A 23,781-nucleotide genomic window follows, 5' to 3' on the forward strand; every position below is an offset into this window, starting at 1 on the left:
CTGTTTGCGAGTGATATGATACTATACATAGAAAACTCTAAAGACTCCATGAAAACTCTACTGGAACTAATAGAAAGATTCAGCAGAATAGCAAGATACAAGATAAACATAAAAAAATCCATTGGATTCCTATACACCAATAAAGAGAACCATGAAAAGGAAATCAAGAAAACTATATCGTTTATAACAGCCCCTAAAAAAATAAAATACTTAGGAATAAATCTAACCAAGGATGTAAAACACGTATACAAAGAAAATTACAAAATACTACTGCAAGAAACCCAAAGGGACATACGTAAATTGAAAAATATATCATGCTCCTGGACAGGTAGAATCAACATTGTGAAAATGTCAATTCTACCCAAAGCAATTTACAAATACAATGCAATCCCGATCGAAATACCAACAACATTCTTCAAAGAAATGGAAAAACTAACCATTAACTTTATAGGGGAAAGGGAAGAAGCCCGGAATAAGTAAAGCACTATTGAAGACAAATAAAGTAGGAGGACTCACACTACCTGACCTCCAAACCTACTATACATTATGGTAGTCAAAACAGCCTGGTACTGATACAACAACAGAGTCATTGACCAATGGAATAGAATTGAAAACACAGATGTAAATCCATCCACCTATGGTGACCTGATCTTCTACAAGGTCCCAAAGTCCATCAAATGCAGAAAAGACAGTCTTTTTAACAAACGGTCCTGGCAAAACTAGATATCCGTCAGCAAAAAAATGAAGCAGGACCCATACCTCACACTATATAGAAAAACTAATTCAAAATGTATCAAAACCTAAATATAAAGCCAAAAACTATAAAGTTCATAGAAGAAAAAATTACGACCAATATTACAGGCCCTCATACAAGGCATTAACAGGATACAGACCATAACCATCAACACACAAACCCCAGAGGATACGCTAGGTAACTGGGATCTTCTAAAAATCAAACACCAATGCTCTTGAAAAGACTTCTCCAAAAGAGTAAAAAGAGAACCTACAGACTTGGGAAAAAATTTTGGACAGTACAAGTCAGACAAAGGTCTAATCTCCATAATCTACAACAAAATCCAACACTTCTACAACAAAAAGACAAATAATCCTATTTAAAAATGGGCAAAGGAAATGAACAGACACTTCACCCAAGAAGACATTCAAATGGCCAACAGACACATGAGGAAATGCTTGAGATCACTAGCCATTACACAGATGCAAATTAAAACGACAATGAGATACCATCTCACACCGGCATTACTGGAGCGAATCAAAAACACTGGAAATAGCAAATGTTGGAGGGGCTACAGGGAGAGCGGAACTCTTATGCGCTGCTGGTGGGAATGAAAAAGGGTACAACTATTTTGGAAAACGACATGGTGCTTCCTTAGAAAGCTAGAAATACCATTCGATCCAGCTATCCCACTCTTAGAATATATCCTAGAGAAATAAGAGCTGTTACTCTAATAGACATACCCACACTCATGTTCATGGCAGCATTGTTCACAGTAGCAAAAAGATGGAAACAACCTAGATGCCCACCAACAGGTGAATGTATAAACAAAGTATGGTACGTAGACACAATGGAGTACTACTCAAGGATAAAGAACAATGATGAATCTGTGAAGTATCTCATAACACGGATGAAACGGGAGGACATTATGCTGGGTGAAATAAATCAATCACAAAAGGACAAATATTGTATGAGAACTCTAGTGTAAAAACCCATGAAAAATTTACACACTAAAAGTAACAATGTTTGTTGGTTACGAGGGATGTGAAGGGTGGGGGAGAAATTTTAAATAAGCAATAGATAAGTGGTATCTTTGGTGAAGGGTGAGACAGTACACAATACTGGGGTAACCAGCACAACTTGTACAAGGAAAGGTCATGGAAACTCCCTAGACACATCCAAACTCCCTGAGGGACTGAATTGCTGGATGGAGGGCTGTGGGGACTATGGTCTCATGGAACATCTAGCTCAATTGGCATAACACAGTTTATAAAGACAATGTTCTACATTCTACCTTGGTGAGTAGTAACTGGGTTCTTAACATCCTGTAAACAGCCATCTGAGATACTCCACTGGTCTCCCCCCTTTGGGAGCAAGGGAGAATGAAGAGAATACTATACAAGGAATAGATTAGTCCAAAGAACTAATGGACCACAGCTACCAAGGTTTCGACCAGACTGAGTCCAGTACAGCTAGATGGTACCCGGCTACCACCACTGACTGCTCTTACCGAGATCACAACAGAGGGTTCTGGACAGAGCTGGAGAAGGATGTAGATCAAAATTCTAACACAAAAAAAGACTAGATTTGCTAGCCTGAAAGAGAGTGGAGAAACCCCGAGAGTATGGCACCCAGACACCGTTTTAGCTCAGTGGTAAAGTCATTTCCGAGGTTCAGCATTCAGCCGTGGATCGGACAGCCCCATAAAACAAAATGGGACTAACGAGGCACAGCAGTCCAGGGACAAGGACTAGAAGGCAGAAGGGGACAGGAAAGCTGGTGATAGGGAACCAAAGGTTGATTAAGGACAGTGATGACATGTACTGGGGTTGTTAATCATTGTCATAGGGCAAGAAGTGTACTAACTGTTTAATGAGAAACTAGTTTGTTCTGTAAACTTTCATCTAAAGTGAGAATTGCAGCACAACTGGAAGAACGTAATCGATGTCACAGAACTGTGCATGCAGAAATTTTTGAAATGGTATATCTTTGGCTATGTATATTTTCACCACAAAAAAAAAAATAAAAGGTTGAGAAGGGAGACAGTTGACGTGTCTTGGAGTTGTTGACCAATGTCATAAAACAATACGTGTACTGACTGTTTGATGAGAAAATATTTGTTCTGTAAACCTTCATCTAAAGTACAATAAAAAAAGAAATACTAAATCTAGTTCTCTAGTTAGAAAATTAATAATATCAGATAACAATCCAAGAGTAGAACACAGGATACAACAAGTAGATATCAGTACAGATAGTGAAGTCACAAAAATAAATCAAAGCTAAAACACTGAAAATAGGGAGATAAAGACATCAGTAAGTAAAACATGATAACATTAAAAGAAAAAATAGGGACTAAATAATGAATTTATAAAACTTCCATATGGAGAGGATGCCAAGGTGATATAAAGAAATAAAAGATTGATTTAAACTTAGAAAAATAGAGATATATATTAAGGTAACCACACAGGAAACTAACAATGCTACACATCAAAATAAAAATAATAAAAATATAGACTCAGCAAATACAAAATGAACAATAATGAAAAAGTTGAAAATCCATAAAGAAAAACGACTCAGCACAGAAAATTAAGCAGAAGAAATTGTCACTAACACAAAAAAGACATCAAAATGACAGTACTAAACTCATACTTATCAATAATTATGATGAATGTAAATGGATAAAATGCACCAATTAAGAGACAGAGGGGGCAGAATGGGGGAAAAAAAATCATGATCCGCCCATATGCTGCCTACGAGAGACATGCCTTAGACTTAAAAGACACAAACTAAAACTCAAAGGACGGAAAAAAATATATATCAAGCAAACAACAAACAAGAAGGAGCAGGAGTGGCAATATTAATCTCTGACAAAATATATTTTAAAGCAAAATCCACCACAAAGGATAAGGAAGGACAATATATAATGATTAAAGGATCAGTACACCAGGAGGACATAACAGTAATAAATATTTATGCACCCAAAGACGGGGCTGCAAAATACATAAAACAAACTCCAACAGCATTGAAAGAGAAATGGACAGCTCCACAATAATAGTAGAGTTCAACATACCACTTTCAGTGAAGGACAGAACATTCAGCAAGAAGCTCAGTGAAGACACAGAAGATCTAAATGCCACAATCAACCAACTGGACTTCATAGACATATACCAAACACTCCACCCAAGAGCAGGCAAGTATACTTTCTTTTCCAAAGCACATGGAACATTCTCCAGAATTGACCATGTATTAGGTCACAAAACAAGCCTTAACAGAATCCAAAGCATCAAAATATTACAAAGCAAATTTTCGGACCATAAAGCCATAAAAGTAGAAATCATTAACAAAAAAACAAGGGAAAAAATCAAATACATGGAAACTGAACAACACCTTGCCCAAAAACTACTGGGTTATAGAAGAAATTAAGGGTAGAATAAAGAAATTCACAGAATCAAATGAGAATGAATACACACCCTACCAGAACCATTGGGACACAGCAAAAGCAGTGCTAAGAGGTCACTTTATAGCAATAAATGCACACATCCAAAAAGAAGAAAGGGCTAAAATCATATTAACCCTATAACTGGAACAAATAGAAAGAGAGCTGCAAAAGAAGCTGTTTGGCACCAAAAGAAAGTAAATAATAAAAATTACAGGAGAATTAAATGAAATAGAGAATAGAAAAACAATTGAAAGAGTTAACAAGACCAAAACTAGTTCTTTGAAAAGATCAACAAAATAGATAAATTATTGGCCAAACTGACATAAGAAAACAAGGAGAGGAAGAAAATAACTCGTATAAGAAATGAGATGGGTGGTATCACAACAGACCCAACTGAAATTAAAAGAATTATAACAGATTACTATGAAAAATTGTGCTTCAATAAATGTGAAAATAAATGGATAAATTTCTAGAAGCACACTACTTACCTAAGCTAACACAAACAGAGGTAAAACAACTAAATAAACCTATAATAAAAGACGAAATTGAAAAGGTAATTAACAAACTCCGAAAAACAACAACAAAAAAAAGCCCCGGTCCTGAGGGCTTCACAGGAAAATTCTTCCAAACTTTAAGAGAAGAGTTAACACCACTACTACTAAAGTTTTTTCAGAGCATAGAAAATGGTGGAATACTCCCAAACTCATTCTACGAAGCCAGTATAACCCTGATACCAAAACCACGTAAAGACACCACAAAAAAAGAAAATTACACACCAATATCCCTGATGAACATTGACGCAAAAATCCTCAACAAAATTCTAGCCAATAGAATTCAACAACATATCAAAAAAATAATTCACCATGATCAAGTGGGATTTATGCTAGGTACGCGGGGATGGTTCAACAGAAAACAATCAGTGTAATCCATCACATAAAACAAAAAGCAAGAATCACATGATCTTATCAATCGATGCAGAAAAGTCATTTGACAAAGTCCAACACCCATTCATGATAAAAACTCTCAGCAAAATAGGAATAGAAGGGAAATTCCTTAACATAATAAAGGGCATTTCTACAAAGCCAACAGCCACATCATCGTAAATGGAGAGAGTCTGAAAGCATTCCCTTTGAGAAGGGGAACCAGACAAGGATGGCGTTTAAAACTACTCTTATTCAACATTGTGCTGGAGGTCCTAGCCGAGCAATTAGGTTGCAAAAAGAAATAAAGGGCATCCAAATTAGTAAGGAAGAAGTAAAAGTATCCCTAGTTGCAGCTGATATGATTTTATAAACAGAAAACCCCCAAAGAATCCACAAGAAACTACTGGAACTAATAGAAAATTTCAGCAAAGTATCAGGATACAAGATAAACATACAAAAATCAGTTGGATTCCTCTACACCAACAAAGAGAACTTCAAGGAGGAAATCACCTAATCAATACCATTTACAATAGCCCCCAAGAAGATAAAATACTTGGGAATAAATCTAACCAGAGATGCAAAAGACCTATACAATGAAAACTACAAGACACTACTGCAAGAAACCATAAGAGACCTGCATAAGTGGAAAAACATACCTTGCTCATGGATAGGAAGACTCAACATTGTGAAAATGTCAATTCTACCCAAAGCGATCTACAGATACAAGAGTGACGTTCAGTAACTCTTTTGGTGAACTGTAGTTTAGGTCCGGATTTGGGCTTTTGAAACTTTAAAGAGGTAATTCTATTTTCAAAGAGCGCTAAGTCACTATAACTGCAAAAATTTAGGCATGGGTTGACTAGTAAAAGCCATTAGAGAGGTCGTTGGCACTCATTATGAGCGTTAAAAACTCCTGTGGAAGGATAAGGTGGTTGAGAGACAGACTAGAGCACTAGGCTACCTGTCACCCGCAAGCAACAAAGGTATACATTGGTCTAAGTAAAGCACTACCCAAACACCACAGGATTCCTCATTAGGGTTCTTTTTGTGACTCAGAAAATCTAGAAAATAGTCCTCTGTGTTGCCAAATTTCGCAGTTGCAGGTGGCAGCTCCTGATCTGTTTTGCCGAATTTCACAGAGGTAGGTGATGGCTCCGTATCTATTTTATGAAATTTGCAGGGAGAGGTGGTAGTTCCTGTCCTATTTTATGATACAGTTTCTCAATAAAGAATCACAATGTTAAAATTAAAATCATCAGTAGCTACTTTAAAGTACTTTCCAGTTGAAGGAAGTAGTATATTTAAGGTCTAAAATAAAAGACTAGGTCTCTAGCCAGCAGAATGAATTAAGTTAAAAAAAAAAAGGAAACAAAAAGCTTGAACCCTAGAGCTTAACATCTTTGATAAATAAGCCTAGATTCCGCCTCTATTACTGAGACACTGGTTTGGGGTTCATATTTAAAAACACTATAAACTGAATATACTAGAAGTAATTTGGAATTTCAGTGACCATTTTGGGAAAAGGAGCTTCCACATGTTGTCCTGTCTTCTCCTTTTGGGAAACTTTTTCTTGATGCTCAGGTTTTGTCAAAGGGTCTAATATTCTTCCATGTGAGGCTCTGGTAAGTTAAGTTTTATCTAGAACCTGTTTTCTTTCTGTTGAGTTGATCTTACCAAAAATTGCTGTATACACTTTAAGAAACTAGGATCCCCATATCCTTGCTTTGTGTAGTATTGTCTGGTGAGTTTATGTGGCCTTTCTGTCTCCTTTTGTTCTGAGCTTGCTTCTGTTCTAGAGGATTGTGTCTTAGTTTTTGTCTTGCATCAGGTTGGAGGCTACGGCTGACAGTTGTTGGTGTTGTAAGGCTGTCTTAGAACCTCAATTCTTTCCTCATCCAAGAAAAACTGCATCTTGTGTCTGTTTTATGATTTAGACTTTTAGTAGCTACTTGGAGAAACTTGGATATAAACTGTTCTATTTCAAAAGTACACTAAGATTTTTATGTTTAAGTCTATCTTAAATGCAAAACCTTTCTAAGTAACTTAAGCTAGATATTATGAAATGTGTTTTATTTAAGGAAAAAGTAATTTTGTCTTAAAGTGAAACTAGCAGTTGCATAATATGAAAAAGGAAGCATCTGACAAGCCTAGAAAAAAACTATTAAAGAGCTTTGGTATTTACTGGAGAGATAAAAGGTTGTGATAAAGATAAAGCAGAACTGCTTACCCAGAGAACAGTAAAAAGGAAAGAAATTAGTTATCTCTTGAATTTCAAAATGCCTAAGACCTATGAAGTTTTTTTTTTAATACTATTCAGGTATTTAGAGACTGGATATTCTTGGTCTATTCCTACTATATGGTATTATGTCTCAAGAATATTAGGTATTATATCTGAAACTCTTTGAAAATAAGGTTAATGATTATATTTAGAAATATTTTTGTCTCAGCTTTTTTTTTAACTGAATTTATTTGGCCTTATTTTACACTTGTAATTAATTTCTATGAGGTCTTTCACTTTTATGTTTATAAATTAATCATGGCGGTATTTTGTCGTCTGCAGATAAGTTTTTACTTTGCTGATTTACTGAAAACTTTCGACCAAAATATCTCAAATAAAAAATGGATCACATTGAACTTGTGAAAAAGACTGTGACTAGACTGAATCAAGACTTTCAGAACTCTTATGTAGAAGCTGACAGACTGCGGCTGATCTAGAATCATGTGGAACAGAAATAAACTACATAAGACTGAGTAAATGAAAGGATTACTCTGGGTTATATGTGGGAGTATTGCTGATCTTTTAAGCTCCTACTTTCTGAATATAAAAAAAAAATCCATTTTCCTTTTGCCTGAATTGTCTAACTAATGGGTTTAGATATTTTAACGCTTAAATTAAAATTTCCTGTTGGTAAAGTTAACATAGTTGTAAATATAACCAGAGAAGTGTCTGAAGTTCGAGCTATGATTTTAGAAAATAGAATAACATTAGATTTCCTATTAGTTCTCTCAAGGAACAGTTTTGCACCTTAATAGATAAATATTAATATGAAATCTGAGGTTTTGCAGAATGTAGTTGCTGTTGAGGCACGTGAAAAGCAATTACTGATGCTGCTTAAGTATAGAGAAACACCTCGTGAGTTTTGTTTCCTTGCTTCAAAGATCTTAGCGCCATGGTTTCATTGGTTATTTTAGACAATCGGCCTAATATTATTGTTAGTGTTTCTGTTTTACCTCCTAGTTTGCTGTATGGTGCCTGGGATCTTAAAAACAAGATGGTGCCCAACGACCATTATTGAACATTTTTTATGAAAGATTCTATAGCAAGATCATGATCCAAAGGAGGGAATGATGAAATAGTTGTAATTCTTCTGTAATCCAGATTTCTGGCTTTCGTGGAGGTTAGGGTAACTCACATAGGCCACTGCCTTTGGATATCCTTTTGAACCTTGAGTTTTGAAGAGAAAAAAACTGGTTCTTGAAGCCACTTTTGAGTCAAACAATGGTCCAAATAAACTAGTAAGACCCTTTTGCTCTGGGCATTGTGCTTTTTTTGAAGAGTTCAATCTGTTTTGTGAAACTGACTCCAAAGAGTCAGTTGCTTAAGGTAAATCAGTAATTACTTTAATTAATCTTCAAGACAATATAGTATGAAATACCTGACTAATGTTTATAATGAAACTGTCACCCACTTCCTATGTAGAAAATCATGTGTCTGAAAGAAACCAGGTTCTCAGAGGAGACTGACACCATGGCACAGACTCCATTTTGTCTCAGGTTCCACTTCTGCTTCTGAGAAAGTGACCCATGACTACTAATAGGTAAACCCAGGAGGGTCAGCTTGCCCTTGGGAAGAAAACTTAGTACGTTTTAAAGAGATAACTGAAGACTTCCAACAGGAGAAGTCCATCCTGTATTATCTTGCTAATCATGAATTCTGTAATGGAAACTTGATCGTCATATGTAATTTTTCTATACCTTTTCTTTTCTCTAGACAAACTTTGTGTGCTCCTTATGTTTTTGTGTGGTAAATCCAACTATACTAGTTTAGATGATCCCTTTCCAACTGACAAAGAATTTACGTGGGCAATCTCTTGTTTAGATTTCTAGCAAATGCATGGGCAATGCACTTTGGGAACTTCAGGATTACATTTAGATATTCATAGTAATGATGCTAGTAAATATTGGGTAAACAAAAAACCAAACCCTTTACCGTCGAGTCGATTCTGACTCATAGTGACCCTATAGGAGAGAGTAGAACTGCCCCATAGAGTTTCCAAGGAGCAGCTGGTGGATTTGAAATGCAGATCTTTTTTTGTTACCAGCCAAGCTCTTATTCACTGCACCACCAGGGCCTCAAATATTGGAAAGGTAATGTAAATTTGTTAAACAATGTAAAACGAGAGTCAGAAGAAAGCCCACTGGTCCAACACTCAGGGTGGGGTTGGTAGCCTTAATTCCTATTTATGGTATAGTTGAATTGGAAAAATCTTTAAGAAATTTATCAATCGCTATGGGACAAATAGCAGCTGAAGTCGCTAATGGGATGGAAACACAACAGCAATCTCTGACCTCATTAGTCAAGGTGATAAGAGATAACAGAATAGTCTTAGAGGTTTTTCTTTTATTAGCCCAAGAAAGTGTAGTCTATGCTGTAGCAAATACCTCTTGTTGCATTTGGATAATAACGGAGGAGAAGTAGAACAAGATATACATAGAATTAGACAGTAATCTATTTGTTTACACACTGTAACACTCTTACAAACACCAGATTTATTTGGTTGGTTACTATCAAGAATAAGTACATGGGCTAGATCACTATTGCAAGGAATAATAACATTCTTAGTCTGGATCCTGATAGTATTAGGCATAATAAAACTTATCTTCTATTGTCTTACACACTTAAAAGGCAAAAGAAGGCCTTGGGCAAAATTGTTGATGTACATTGAGTCTGCTCACTTCAACAATGGGATTGATGAGAACGTCACTCTTACTTGAGATCTTAGTGAAGAACCAGATGGTATCCAATGGAAAATCAGCACCATGAGTTTAAAGAGCCTGCCATGACCACCATCTAGGGGCCTAACTAAGTACAGGTATTGAACATCAATGTATTATCTCCAATCCCCAATCAAAAGGAGGGAAAGACGTAAGAGATAATATAGGAGCCATTATTCCTTGTCGTAGAATGTGACCAGCTGAAGCTGGACTCACAAGGGCCCACAAGGACTTACTGGGACCAGGTATAAAGACAATAGCTAGGACAATCTTGGAAAACATCTTTTTTAAATTTTATTTTATTGTTCTACTTTAAGTGAAAGTTTACAATTCAAGTTAGTCTCCCATACAAAAATTTATACATACAATGTTATATTACCCTAGTTGCTCTCCCTATACTGTGACAGCACATTCCTCCTTTCCACACCTGATTTCCTGTGTCCATTTGACTAGCTCCTGACCCTCTCTGCTTTCTCATTTCACCTCTGGACAGGAGCTGTCCATTTATTCTCATGTATCTACTTGAGCTAAGAAGCACGCTCTTCATAAGTATCATTTTATGTCCCATAATCCAGTCTAATCTTTGTCTGAAGAGTTGGACTCTGCAATGGTTTTAGTGCTGGGTTGATGGAGAGTCCAAGGGCCATGCTTTCTGGAGTTCCTCCAGTCTCAGGCAGACCATTAGTTTGGTCCTTTTTACTAGAATTTGAGTTCTGCATCTCAATTTTCTCCTGCTGCATCAGGGACTCTCTGTTGTGTTCCCTGTCGGGGTGGTCATTGTTGGTAGCCGGGCACCATATATTTCTTCTGGTCTCAGGCTGATGGAGTCTCCGGTTTATGTGGGCCTTTCTGTCTCTTGGGCTAATACTCTCCTTGTGACTTTGGTGTTCTTCATTCTTCTTTACTTCGGGGGGTTGGGACCAATTGATGCATCTTACATGGCCGCTCGCTAGCTTTTAAGACCCCATATACCACTCACCAATGTAGGATGAAGAACATTTTCTTAATAAAATTTGTTATGCCAATGGACATAGATGTCCCTTGAAAGCATGATCCCCAGACCTTCACCCCTGCTATTCTGTCCCAATGAAGTGTTTGGTTGTATTTAGGAAACTTTTTAGCTTTGATTTAGTCCAGCTGTGCTGAATTTGCCTGAAGTGTGTGCTGTCTTTCCTTTCACGTAAAATAATTTTTGTCTACTGTCTAGTTAGTGAATACCTGTCTCCCTCCCTCCCCACCCTCATAACCATCAAAGAATGTTTTCTTCTGTGTTTAAACCTTTTCTTGAGTTCTTATAATAGTGGTCTTATACAATATTTTTCCTTTTGTAACAGATTAAATTCACTCAGCATAATGCCCTCCAGATTTCTCCATGTTATGTTTCGCAGCTTCACCCTTGTTCGTTATCGTTGCCCCCATATTCCATTGTGTGAATATACCATAATTTGTTTATCCATTCGTCCTTTGATGAGCACCTAGGTTGTTTCCATCTTTTTGCTATCGTAAACAGTGCTGCAATGAACATGGGTGTGCATATATCTATTCGTGTGATGGCTCTTATTTCTCTGGGGTATATTCCAAGGAGTAGGATTGCCGGATTGTATAGTACTTCTATTTCTAGCTTTTTAAGGACTCAACAAATCGATTTCCAAAGTGGTTGTACCATTTTACATTCCCACCAACAATGCATAAGTGTTCCAGTCTCTCCACAACCTCTCCAATATTTACTATTTTGTGTTTTTTGGATTAATGCTAGCCTTGTTGGGGTGAGATGGTATTTCATTATAGTTTTAATTTGCATTTCTCTTATGGTTAATGATTGTGAGTTTCCTCACATGTCTGTTAGCTGCATGAATGTCTTCCTTGGCAAAGTGCCTGTTCATATCTTTCGCCCATTTTTTAATTGGGTAATTTGTCTTTTCGTTGTTGAGGTTTTGCAGTATTTTGTAGATTTTAGAGATTAGACCCTGATCAGATTTGTCATAGCCAAAATTGTTTTCCCAGTCTGAAGGTTATCTTTTGACTCTTTTGGTGAAGCCTTCTGATGAGCACAAGTGTTTGATTTTTTAAGAGCTAACAGTTATCTAGTTTCTCTTCTGGTGTTTGTGCATTGTTACTTATGGTTCGTATTGTGTTTATGCCATGTATTAGGGCTCCTAGCGTTGTCTCTATTTTTTCTTCCATGATCTTTATCATTTTCAATTTTATATTTAAGTATTTGATTCATTTTGAGTTAGTTTTTGTGCATGGTGTGAGGTATGTGTCTTGTTTCAGTTATTTGCAGACGGATATCCAGTTATGCCAGCACCATTTGTTAAAGAGGCTATCTTTTCCTCAATTAATGGACTTTGGGCCTTTGTCAAATATCAGCTGTTCATAGGTGGATGAATTTGTGTCTGGATTCTCAATTCTGTTCCATTGGTCTATGTATCTGTAGTACCAGCACCAGGCTGTTTCGACTATCTTTGCAGTATAATAGGTTCTAAAACCAAGTAGTGTGAGGACTCCCACTTTTTTTTCTTCTTTAATAATGTTTTAATTATCCAGGGCCTCTTCCCTTTCCATATGAAGTTGGTGATTTGTTTCTCCATCTTTATTCTTCTTCAGTAGTGCTTTACTTATTTGGGGATTCTTCCCTTTCCATATAAAGTTAATAGTTAGTTTTTCCATCTCTTTGAAGAATGTTGTTGGTATTTGGATCGGGATTGCATTGTATTTGTAAATTGCTTTGGGTAGAATTGTCATTTTCACAATGTTGAGTTTATTATCCATGAGCATGGTATGTTTTTCCATTTATGTAGACCCCTTTGGGTTTCTTGCAGTAGTGTTGTGTAGTTTTCTTTGTATAGGTCTTTTACATCCTTGGTTAGATTTATTCCTAAGTATTTTTTTTTAGGGGCTGTTATAAATGGTTTTGTTTTCCTGATTTCCTTTTCATCATTCTCTTTATTAGTGTATAGGAATCCAACTGATTTCTGTATGTTTATCTTGTATCCTGCTACTCTGCTGAATCTTTCTATTAGTTACAGTAGATTTCTCGTGGAGTCTTTAGGGTTTTCTATGTATAGTATCATATCAACTGCAAACAGGGACAGTTTAACTTCTTCATTACCAATTTGGACGCCCTATATTTCTTTTTCTTGCCTTATTGCTTTAGCTAGAACTTCCAGCACAATGTTAAATAGGAGTGGCGATAAAGGGCATCCTTGGCTTGTTCCTGTTCTCTAGGGGAATGTTTTAAGCCTCTCTCCATTAAGAATGATGTTGGCTGTTTGTTTTGCATAGACTTCCTTTATTATGTTGAGAAATTTCCCTTCTATACCTATTTTATTGAGAGTTTTTATCAGAATACCTTTAATATTTCTTGTAATTTTAGTATGGTTTTTACAAATTCCCTAAACTTGGGTTTATCTGGAAATGCCTTAATTTCACCATCATATCTGAGAGACAGTTTTACTGGATATATAATTCTTGGCTGGCAATTTTTTCCTTCAAGTCCTTATATATGTTATCTCATTGCCTTCTTGTCTGCGTGGTTTCTGCTGAATAGTTCAAGCTTAGTCTTATTGACTCTCCTTCATAGATGACTTTTCATTTATCTGTAGCAGCTCTTCAAATTCTTTATCTTTGGTTTTGGGAAGTTTGATTATAATATATCTTTGTGACTTTCTTTTTGGATTTATCTTGTGTGGGGTTCGATGAGCTTCTTGGATAGATATCTTCTCATCTTTCACTATTTCAGGGACTTTTCTGCCAACAAATCTTCAACAGTTTTCTTTGTATTTTCTGTTATACCCCCTGTTCTGGTACTCCAATCATTCATAGCTTATTCCTCTTGATAGATTCTCACATAATTCTTGGGGTTTCTTCATTTTTTAAAAGTGTTTTATATGATTTTTCCTCAAATAAGTTGATGTCAAGTGCTTTATCTTCAATCTCACTAATTCTGACTTCCATAGCCTCACTTCTGCTCCTATGACTTTCTATTGAGTTGTCTAATTCTGAAATTGTATTGTTAATCTTCTGGATTTCTGTTTGCTGTCTCTCTATGGATTCTTACAGTCTGTTACATTTGTCATTATGCTCTTCTCTCATCTTTTTAAGTTTCTCTATTGCTTTGTCTGTATGTTCCTTGGCTTGTTCTGTGTTTTTCCTCATCTCCTTTCTGATCTCTCCAAGGGTTCTGTTTATTAATCTTTTGAATTCTACCTCCGGTAATTCCAAGTTCTCTTCCTCTGGAAGGTTTCTTGATTCTTTGTTTTGGTGGCTTGCTGAAGCCATCGTGGTCTGCCTCTTTATGTGATTTGATATTGACTGTTGTCTCTGAGCCATCAAGTTATTATATCTATTCATTTATGTTTGCTTACTGTGTCCTAGCTTCTAGTTTTGTTTTGTTTTGATTTACCCAAATGGGCTGCTCATGTGAGCTAGCCTGATCACCGGTGCCCCTGAAGCTCCAACAGCCTGCCATCAGGTGGCCAGGCCTGCCACTAAGTATGTGATCCCAGGAGTCCACCCACTCCTCCTGTATGGATTCAGCTCAGGTGTCCAGGTAGTCAGACACCAAGTGTGTGGTTCAGGGTCTCACCTAAAGCCCTAGACAGGCATGGGTGATTGTGTAGGCACAGGCATCGAGCTGCAGCAGGGGGTCACACTCTGAGCAAGGCAAGGTTACAAAGGCCACCCTGGAGTGTCTGGGAGGAAAGCGTATCCCAGTGCCCTAGAGTGCATAGATGGGTGGGTTTTGCAGCTGTACCATGAACACCCAGTGCTGTTGGCTATAAGGAGTAGGGGATACCAGGTGTTCTTGGACCCCTGTTACAGGTGGCTAGGTGGTGTGGGTTAAGTCACCAGTCCTCAAGCCCCTGATATGGGTAGGTATGGACCCCCCTTAATGGTCATGGCAGTGTCAAATGTCATGAATCTGCCACTCCCCCATATAGCTGATACAGATGTGGATATACTTCAGGTATATACCCTACTGTACTGTGCTAATGAGGGCCTATGCTTTTATAATTGTTCCACAGAAGTCTATGCAGTGGTGAAAGGCATTCAAAGTCTGTGGACCCCTTATGCCTGTGCCTAGGCAAAAAGGCTGTGTGTGCCCTGAGTTCCCGGCTTAGGGGAGCTGGCAGATTATTTTTTATTTTTTACTGATTGTTAATTTATTCCCTCTCCAAAGGCGGGATAATGGCTCCGGGCACTTGACAGGTCCTACTTCTTCCCCAAGGAGGGCAGCAATCACTGAAGCTGGACCGGGACTGGAGCAGAGCGGGGAGGGGGCAGGCAAATGAGAGAGAGGTCCTTTCCAAAAGGGTTATTCTTTTATCTGTGAGGTAGGTTAGACACATGTACTTATCTTTCAGCAATTGAGCACGACTTCTTACTGATTCTGGAGGGTTGAGCAGACTCTCTGCCACTCAGTCTCTCCTGATGTGGAAAACGTATCCCAAGCACAACTGCTTCCCTCACCATGAAAGCCAGTTGATCCAGCCTGTAAGGTTTGAGTGCTCGCCAGGTCAGGTCTGCAACTCCTAGCTGCTTCTGAACAATCTCTCCCACCCCCTGCCCTTCAGTCCAATTCTTCAACTTTGTCTTTGATGTTCAGGGCTCCTATATTGTCATGTATAATTGATTCACTTATTTTTTTGGGTCTTTGTTGTAAGAGGGACCACAGAAAGTGTCTGACTGCTTCACTATCTTGGCTCCACCTCCTTTCATCTTCTCTTTATTTTTAAAATATCCTCTACTTCTTCTTTCTCATCTGTAATGTTCTACAATTATGTATTCTGTCCTTTTTTCTTCATTAGATTTGTGAAAAGCTTTTCTATTTGATTTGTCTTTTCAAAGAACCAGCTGTTATTTGAATGGATTACTCTATTTTTGGTTTCTTATTTCAATAATTTCTGCTTTTATCATTATTAATCCTCTCCTCTGTGTATTTATTTTATTAGTTTTTTCCCCTAGATTCCTAGTTGAATAATTTTTTTCATGTATTTTCTCTCTAATAAAGCCATTGAAGACTATAAAGTTTACTTTGGGTACTCTTAACATTAACTCATGGGTTTTTGACTGGTAGTGCTTTTACTGTAGTTCTTTTCTTGTTTTTAGTTGCGGATTTTTAATTTCTATTAGCATTAGTGTTTCCTTGAAAAGATATTTAAAAATATTCAGGGAGCTATATTTATTGGAGGAGGAGGGCAATCTTATTGTATTGAGATAAATGAATTTGATCTGTGGGGTGTATACTTTTGGGAATTTATTAAGAATGCCTTTATGACCTAAAACACATTCATTTTTTAGTTTTTCCTTGTCTGTTTGAATCACAAGCTTATTAATTTCTTATTCAAATTTTCCATTTTAAAATTTTTTCCTACACGATCTGTCATTTTCTGAGAGACAAGTAAAAAAGTTGCATTAGATTCGTAGACTGATTTTAGTTCTCAGTTAATGAAATTTGATACCAAGAGTCATTTCAATTGATTTTTTTTGTCTATCTGAAGTTTGGTGTATTAATTGGCTTTATCTGATAAATGGAAGAAAAATATTCAGTGGTGATAGAAGACATGTATTTTTCCAAATAAATTTTAATCCCCATTATGATTCCACTTTTGATAGTTTGTATTTTATATAATATGATGAACACTTATCTATGAAATCTTGTAAGTAGATTGGTTACTCTGAGTAGTAGGGCTGGGGGAGGACTTTTTCTTTCTTTTATATAAAATAATCCTATTAATTTGCCTTCTTTAAAATAGTAGTTTATAAAAATAAAATTTAAAAAATAGGGTAAAGAAGAAGCACTTCAGAATGGTGATGTGAGAAGCTCCTGGATGATCTCCCAGAAAAACAGCCTTAACTGGGGAAATTTAAAAAAAAATCAATCATTTAAATTATCTGGTAATTGTCCAAATGGCATACCCCAAATGAAGATGCATTGATTAAAAAAGAATCTACTAAATCTCAGTAAGAACAGCAAGGGACTGTGACATTTGAGCCGCAGCTTGCTCCTTAAACCCTCTCCCTGGCTCAATGTGATGAAAGGTATTCTCTGGGTGGCTGCAGCCAAGATGGGGATACCTAACTCCTGTTCTAGGGTGATTTTTTTTTTCCAGGCAGGGAATGCTGCCAAGGCTTCTCATCTTTCCCCAACATTGTGTTCCAGAAGCTGTATCCCAGGCATGTGTAGGCAAGAGATGTGGAAGTCTCTTACCCCACCCAGCCCTCATTTATTGGATGAATCTCTACCCCAGGTGTGGAAGGCCAAGAATGCTTAGCCCCAGATACCCTCGCTTCAGCTTATGAATGAGGTATAAGTTACATGCTGGGAGAGTGAAGCTGAGAAGACCAGGAGCTACCAGCCCTGCTCAGACCCATGCTGGTTGAGCGGAGGCAACACTCCTAGAGAAGAGAGCCACAGCCCTTGCTAATAGCTCTGGAGCAGCATGCAGAAGGGCTTTCCAGGGTGGAGAGGTAAGCAATAAGAACAGAGAACTCTGTAGATCTCCCTAAGAGAGATTTTTTCTAAGGTGATTGGATTTATTTAGAATAGACTATAGGGAAATTCATGTCTAAAGGCATTGTTGAAAAGAGTGGAGATCTTGGCTGTGAGCGTTAAAGATGTAGCTTCATGAAAGCATCAAGACAAATGGTACACCAGCTAGAAGTTTAACAGAGAGAAATAGGGAAAGAAACAGTAAGAAGAACCCTCCTGGAGTTGGAGAAAGCTTCAAAGACGCTTCCAAGGTTAAACTGCAAAGGGGCCTGACCTCAATTGTATCTGACTGTGGAATCATTTATGCCCTAGGTTGTTGTCCAAAGCAATATAGAAATCATCTGGAAATTAGTAGAGGCTATCAGCTGGGTAGGAATTACTGGGCAGTACAAATGGTTAAGTGCACGACTGCTAGCCAAAACTTTTGACAGTTTGAACCCACCCAGAGTCACCTTGGAAGACAGGCTTAGTGGTCCACTTTTGAAAGGTCACAGCTTTGGAAACTTTTTGAGGAAGTTCTCCTTTGCACTCATGGGATCACCATGTGTTGGAATCGACTCAATCGCAACTAACAACAACAGCAGAAGCTGAGTGTGATACTATGAGGCATGGAACCCCCTTGCAATGAGCAACTTAGACTTTTGTACTGGTTCCTGAGAACCAGACCACACCTGAGGCCAATGAGTGGGAGCTGACCAGATCAAAAGGGACCACCAGGAGGACCAATGTTGACTAGGATTCAAGGGGCATGATGTAATCTATCATGGCCATAGGGTGAGGCCAATAAAATGCTTTGGAAGATGGAGGTTCATTGCAACTTCCTGGGTATTGAGAGCAAACATCTGCTCTCAGGAGTGTAAGCACGTCCCCTGGGGACATGGAACCTCTTCACTGAGACCCCTTCTGGACCTCACCTTATGTGTTTGTATCTTTTTTTTTTTCCTGGCAGATCAAAGATAACCCTTTCCCTGGAGTTTCTGAGTTGTTTCAATGGATTATTTGACTCAAAAACAGAGAAATGCCGGGACCCACTGACCTAGCTGTGGTTAAATGGATATGAGAGAGAGAAGGAGCCAGTATTTCCCGACCTAACCCTGAGTGAATGGGGATGAGAGAGAAAAGGCTTCTTGGGGCAGCTGGGGTTTTAACTAATCGGGAAAGGGAAGCTGAGATTTCTACAGGGTTCAGTTGGTGTGTGGAGTGGGATTTACTGTCCACTACAATTGACATCAGAGATGGATGATCTCAGGCTCCCTGAACTGGTTTGATGCAATTGTAGCTGAGAGCAAGGTTAGACAAAGAGAACCCTGACTGTGCAGATACCAAAAGGGACAGACCATTCAGAAGCTTAATGGGGAGATCAGGAAAAGAGACAGTGAAAGACAACTTGGGTAAAACCACTTTTATACATGACGGAGAAGACGAGTCAGGGAAACTGTGCATATTCCCAAGGCTGTGCCTTTGGAACAGCAACATCAGATGCTTCACATTGTAAGGGAAACAAGTTTCACTGAGATAATCTATTCAAGACATTAAACACATAAACAAATGAAAAACAACAAGCTGGCGGGGGGAGGTCAGAATCCAGAGTTGCTACAATATATTATCTAAATTGTCCAATATTCAACACAAAAGTAAAAGACATGAAAAGGAAAAGGAAAGTGTGACTAATACACAGGAAAAAAAATCAGGCAATAGAAAGTGCTTGTGAGAGCACAGAGTTGGACATAGAACACAAGGAATTCAAAGTAGCTATTATGTTGTTCTTAGGTGCCCTTGAGTCATTTCCAACTCCTAGCGACCCCATGTACAACTGAATGAAACACTGCCTGGACCTGCCCCGTCCTCACAATCGTTGTTATGTTTCAGCCCATTGTTGTAGCCACTCGTCGAGGGTCTTTCTCTTTTTTCCCTGACCCTCTACCTTACCAACCATGATGTCCTTCTCCAGGGACTGACCTTCCTGAAAACATGTCCAAAGTAAGTGAGACGAAGTCTTGCCATCCTTCCTTTCTAGGAGCACTTTGGCTGTACTTCTTCCAAGACAGATTTGTTCATTCTTTTGGCAGTCCATGGTATATTCACTATTCTTCACCAACACCATAATTGAAAGGCTTCAACACTTCTTCAGTCTTCTTTATTCATTGTCAAGCTTTCACATGCATATGAGGCGATCCAAAATGTTATGGCTTGGGTCAGGCACACCTCAGTCCTCAAGGTGACATATTTAATTTTCAACACTTAAAAGAGATCTTTTGCAGCAGATTTGCCCAATGCAATAAGTTCTTTGATTTCTGACTGCTGCTTCCATGGTTGTTGATTGTGGATCCGAGTAAAATGAAATCCTTGATGATTTCAATATTTCCTCCATTTATCATGCTGTTGCTTATTGGTCAAGTTGTGAGGATTTTTTATTTTATTTATGTTGAGGTGTAATCCACGCTGAAAGCTGTAGTCTTTGATCTTCATCAGTAAGTGCTTCAAGTCCTCTTTGTTTTCAGCAAGCAAGGGTGTGTCGTATGCATATTGCAGGTTGTTAATGAGTCTTCCACCAATCCTGATGCCACGTTCTTCTTCATATAGTCCAGCTTCTTGGATGATTTGCTCAGCATACAGATTTAATAAGTATGGAGAAATGCTACAACTCTGACGCTCACCTTTCTTGATTTTAAACCATACAGTATCCCCTTGTTCTATTGAAATGACTGCCTCTTGGTCTATGTACAGGTTCCTCACTAGTACAATTAAGTGTTCTGGAATTCCCATTGTTTGCAATGGTATCCATAATTTGTTATGATCCACGCAGTCGAATGCCTTTGCACAGTCAGTAAAGCACAGGTAAACATCTTTCTGGTATTCTCTGCTCTCAGCCACAATCTGACATCAGCAATGATACCCCTCGTTCCATGTCCTCTTCTGGACCCAGCTTGAATTTCTGGCTCTTCCCTATCGATGTACGGCTGCAATGGTTTTGCATTATTTTCAGCAGAGTTTTAGTTGCATGTGCTATTAGAGATATTGTTCGACAATTTCTGCATTCTGTTGAATCACTTTTCTTTGGAATGGGCACAAATAGGGATCTCTTCCAGTGGTTTGGCCAGGTAGCTGTCTTCCCAATTTCTTGGTATACCTGAGTAAGCACCTCCAGTGCTACTTCTCTTTGTTGAAATATTTCAATTGGTATTCCGTCAATTCTTGGAGCCTCGTTTTTTGCAAATGCCTTCAGTGCGGCTTGGACTTCTTACTTCAATACTGTCAGTTATTGATCACATGCTACACCTTGAAACCATTGAACATTGACCATTTTTTTTTTGGTATTCTGACTCTGTGTATTCCTTCCATCTTCTTTTGATGTTTCCTGCGTCATTCAATATTTGCTTATAGGCTTTTTCAAAATTACAACTCGATTCTTGATTTTTTTTCTTCAGTTCTTTCAGCTTAAAATACAGGGCATGTTCTTCCCTTTTGGATTTCTAGCTCCAGGTCTTTACATATTCCACTATAATGATTTACTTTGTTTTCTCGAGCTAGCCTTTGAAATCTACTGTTCAGCTCTTCCACTTCATCATTTCTTCCATTCACTTTAGCTACTCAATATTCAAGAGCAAGTTTCAGAGTCTCTTCTGACATGCATTTTTGTCTTTCCTTTCTTTCCTGTATTTTTAATGACCTTTTGCTTTCTTCATGTATGATGTTCTTGACGTCATCCCACAACTCATCTGGTCTTCAGACATGCATGTTCAATGTGTCAAATCTATTCTTGAGATGATGTCTAAATTAAGGAAGGATATACTCAAGGTAGTATTTTGGTTCTCATGGAATTGTTTACTTTTCTTCAGCTTCAACTTGAACTTGCATATGAGTAATTGATGGAGTGTTCTAGAGTCAGCCCCTGGCCTTGGTCTGACTGATTATATCAAGCTTTTCCACCATCTCTTTCCACAGATGTAGCCGATTTGATTCCTGTGTATTCCATCTGGTGAGGTTCACATGCATAGTTGCAGTTCATGTTGTCGAAAAAAGGTATTTGCAATGAATAAGTTGTTGATCTTGCAAAATTCTATCATGTAATCTCCAGCATCATTTCTATCACCAAGGCCATATTTTTCAACTACGAATCCTTCTTTGTTTCTAAGTTTTGCATTTCAATCACCAGTAATTATCAATGCATCATGGTTGCATATTTAATTTCAGACTGCAGAAGTTGGTAAATATCTTCAGTTTTTTCATCTTTGTCATTAGTAGGTGGTGCATAAATTCCTATAATATTAGTATTAACTGGTCTTCCTTGTAGGCATATGGATATTATCCTATCAATGACAGCGTTGTACTTCAAGGTAGAACTTTAAAGAATGTGATGTCATTCCTCTTCAATTTGTAATTCCCAACATAATAGCCCATATGATTGTCTGATTCAAAATGGCCAATACCAGTCCCTTTTAGCTCACTAAAGCCTAGACTTATGCATTCCAATTCATTTTTATAACTTTCAACTTTCCTAGATTCATACCTTGTACATTCCACCTTCCTATTATTAATGGATGTTTGCAGGGGTTTCTTCTCATTTTTGAGTCATGCCACATCATCAGATGAAGGTCTCAAAAGCTTTACTCCATCCATATCACTAAGGTAGACTCTACTTTGAGGAGGCAGCTCTTTCCTAGTTGTATTTTCAGTGTCCTCCAATCTGAGGGGCTTATCTTCTGGCATTATATCAGACAATGTTCTCTCCTATTCATAAGGTTTTCACTGATCAATATTTCCAAAAATAGATTGCCATGTCCTTCTTCCTAGTCTGTTTTAGTCTAGAAACTCCAATGAATCCTATCGACCATGGGTGACCCTGCTGGTACTTGCAATGCCAATGGTCAGCTTCTAGCATCACAGCAACATGCAAGCCACGACAGTATGACAAACTTACAGACATGTGGTGTAGAACCTATTATAAATATGTTTTTAAAAATGAAAGTAAGTCATGCTTAAAACAATAAAGGTATGATGACAAAGTTACAAAATAGATATTATCTATAAAGAGATAGAAATTATGAAACAGAACCAGATGGCAGACTTCCAGGCAACATGCCACTTTAGACAGAAGCTCCACGCCATCCCTCCACAGCAAAGACCCGAAAAACTAAGTCAAACAGAGACAAACATCAATCCTGGAACCCTAAGCATCAAATGAAGAGATAAAGAACTCAGCTAAGAACGGAATGGAATAAGAAACTGTCAGAGAACAGAGAGCGAGGAAAGATACGTGCAGAGATCCCCTATCAGCCAACACAGCCATCTTGGACTCCTGTTGGAGATTGGAAAACAGAGAGTATGGGAAAGCAGCTTCATGTAGCTCCCAGGAGGAGATAGAACAACTGCTAACCAGCGATATACGTCTCCCCCAGACTTCTTCACCTCTACTTGACCTCTTTTGCTTCCTGCAGCCACAGTATCTTGGCAAGGAAGCACCAGCTTCAGCCCTGTGAAGCTTGGATGCCACCAGCCTACACAGGCCAGCTCCCGGACTGTCATTTGTTTGTTGCTGGTGTTGCTTTTTTCTGCTTCTTTTGGTTTCTTCCTTACGTTTCACCACTTCCCTCTCCTTTCTCTCAAATAACTGGCTCCATGTGCCATCTTTTCTTGTTCTTGAAAGGCTGTGAAATGTCGCTCCACTGTGGAAATACTTCCCAGCCAATGCCAGCACACTGGTGGGATCCCTGGGCTTTTCTTTGTTTGTTTGTTTGGATTTGTTTGATATTTTCATTTTCTTTTCTTGGCTTGGAAGCCTCTTTGAGCTGGACTGCACTCTACAGCTTGGGAGCTCCTTCTCCATTCTGCCCAGCCATGGGGTGGAATCAGTGAGGGCATTTCTTTTGTTTGTTTGTTTTTGTTTTCTTTTCTCTCTTTTTTCTTATTTGTCTTTCTTCATTTCTCAGTTTCTCGTCTCTACTTACCTTCTCTTCCTCTCTCATGAATGCCTGGCACTGTGTGACATCTGTACCCCTTCTAGCCAGTCTGTACGCTGAGGCTTGGGAGCCACTTCCCCAGTCTTCAAAGCCATACCAGTAGGTTCCCTGGGGGCTTCACATTTCTTATTTCTTTTTATTTTATTTTATTGTACTTCAGGTGAAGGCTTACAGAACAAATACTTTCTCATGAAACAGTAGTACACATGTTGTTTTATGACATTGGTTAACAACCC

The sequence above is a fragment of the Trichechus manatus genome, unplaced genomic scaffold (genome assembly GCF_000243295.1).
Source record: "Trichechus manatus latirostris isolate Lorelei unplaced genomic scaffold, TriManLat1.0 scaffold00046, whole genome shotgun sequence".
NCBI lineage: Eukaryota > Metazoa > Chordata > Mammalia > Sirenia > Trichechidae > Trichechus > Trichechus manatus.